The sequence below is a fragment of the Marmota flaviventris genome, chromosome 7, assembly GCF_047511675.1.
Source record: "Marmota flaviventris isolate mMarFla1 chromosome 7, mMarFla1.hap1, whole genome shotgun sequence".
Lineage (NCBI taxonomy): Eukaryota > Metazoa > Chordata > Mammalia > Rodentia > Sciuridae > Marmota > Marmota flaviventris.
Window position 1 is genome coordinate 4,766,443 of NC_092504.1, and position 2,104 is coordinate 4,768,546.

Genomic DNA, 2,104 nt, shown 5'->3' on the forward strand with positions numbered 1-2,104 from the left:
CTCAGGGGCCATGGCTTACCCACAACATAAATGGTGCACCTGTCTGCCCCTTTGTGATCTGTCAGCTGCAGGATGAAGTCCAGACTACTGCAAGAGGCATCAAGGCCTCTCATGGGCTGACCCTTGCCATCTCTCTGTTCCCATCTCTCTCTCTCCTCAGCTAAGTCAAGCTAGGACTCCAAGGATGGGATTCTGAGACATGAACTGGTGACTGCGGGAACGGTGTTCCCATTTGGTTTCAGGGGTACTAATGGTGGAGTCCACACCCTGTGGGGCAGCCTCGTGTGCCAGACATGTTGCTCATTTCATTCATTCCTCCCACCGAGCCAACCCCCAGCTCACATTACTCCTTTTAGTCTCGGAAGTCAAACTTTTGCAGATGAGGCCACTCAGTGGCCCCAGTGACTGACTTGCTGTAGGGCACAGGTGGAGTGAGGTCCTAGGTGGAGATGGCCAGACCCTTTGTGCTGCTCCATAGGCCTTCCTGGCTGGCTCCCCTAGTGCTTGAGTAGGCTTGGCCCAGGAAAGAGGAGGGAGACCCTGTTTCTTGTCATCGACGGGGACTTCATGCCACACTCAGGCTCCAGTCTCAGGGAAGTTGTGCCCAACTGGGGCTTCCACTGCTTGCTTTGATCTGCGGCTGCCCCATGGGGGGTCAGATACTGCCCATGAGGAAATGCATGTCCACAACTGGTCTGCAGAGACATGAGGTGGAAACAGACCCTCACATGTCTCCTGAAGATGAACCGTGCAACTCCTCGCGCAGGAAGGAAGGCACACCCCCTTGGATATGTAAAGTCGCTTCAGTGCCCACCCCTCCCATATCCTCCCCAGAGACGCCCCATGGTCTTGGCCACCCAGCTGGTCAGGGCAGAGCTGGGGCCAGCAGGCTTCACTGTGTACAACAGCCAGCTGACTTCACAAGGTCCCTGCAGGGCTGCCAGGCAGGCCAGTAAGGGCCAAGGAAGGAAGACGGCTACAGAAGCTGGGAGGGGCCGCCACTTGTTTCTCCAACTCCTGCAGACCTGAGGGCTGTGCCCAGGCAGCCTAGAGAGACTGCGGTTTACCAAGGAGACTAAAGAGAAGCCATGCTGCCTTCATTACCATAGAACCAGGTGGAAGGAGCTTTCTTGGTCCAGAAGAATGAAAGTCACTACTGATCCCAGGACTGGGGCCTAGCACAGGATAGGTCCTGGTTTCATGAACTGAAATTGCCAGACCCTATTTGCAGTGGTGACTCCGATTTACTCTCCCATGCCCAGCTTCATTCTTTTCTCATTTTTACCGCCACCTCAGACCCCAGTTCACATCAACCACATCAGCAGTCTACCAGATGCTTCAACTGGAACATCATCGTGGCTGCCAGCCACCTGCCTCCACCCTGCTCCTGGGCCCAGAGCACCAGCCCACCCAGTCAGGAACTTGCTGGCCTTGCTAATGCCAAAAAAAAGCCACTCCATTCTTCATTCTTCAAATGGGGGCATAAAACCGCTGCCTGCCTTTTTAATATTACTGGAAGTCAACATCTGTAGCACACCTGATGGGTGCACAGTTGGATTTGGGGCTTCTCCTCTGATGTCCAAATGAGGACTTATACATACCCAGGTGGGAGGAGTGTCAGGCAGCCTGGGGCACATCCTCCCTCTCTCCACAAACACTGGGCATTCCATGCCAGGCCTGATGCCACACCCTCCTGGGACACCTCCGAGAATTCTCCCTTCTCCCTCAATGGGGAGCGACCCAGCTCTCACAGGTGGGGAGCCCAAGGCCCAGGAGGCTTCTCTTTCCTCACTGTTAGCAGCTTAATGTTAAAATGAAGACAACCTCGGCCCCCCAACAACTCCAACCTGCTGTCCCCGTTCCCACTTGATGCCTGTGAAAGGTCAAGGCAAAGAAGGGCAGTAAGAAAACTAGGCTTTCTGCCCAGCAGCCCTGTCCAGACAGCCTGCCATCTGTCCACATGGGATGCCACCCAGGCCTGGCAAGAAGTAGGACCTGTTTGCAAGCAGAGGGACCTCCCTGGGCCTGCGTCCCTCCAGGTCCTCCCCAGCCTGAGAAGGGGAGGTAGGAGGTAAGTGAGCCTGAGGAAGCAGGGGAGGCAGGA

At 55.6% G+C, this 2,104-nt stretch overlaps 1 non-coding gene across 1 annotated transcript; it reads right to left on the reverse strand.

The window, feature by feature from the left end:
* Positions 1-1,290: 1,290 nt before the first annotated feature.
* On the reverse strand, positions 1,291-1,360 carry LOC114101145 (small nucleolar RNA SNORD104). Its single transcript, XR_003584240.1, has one exon. It is a non-coding gene; the product is annotated as a small nucleolar RNA SNORD104 (small nucleolar RNA).
* Positions 1,361-2,104: the final 744 nt, after the last annotated feature.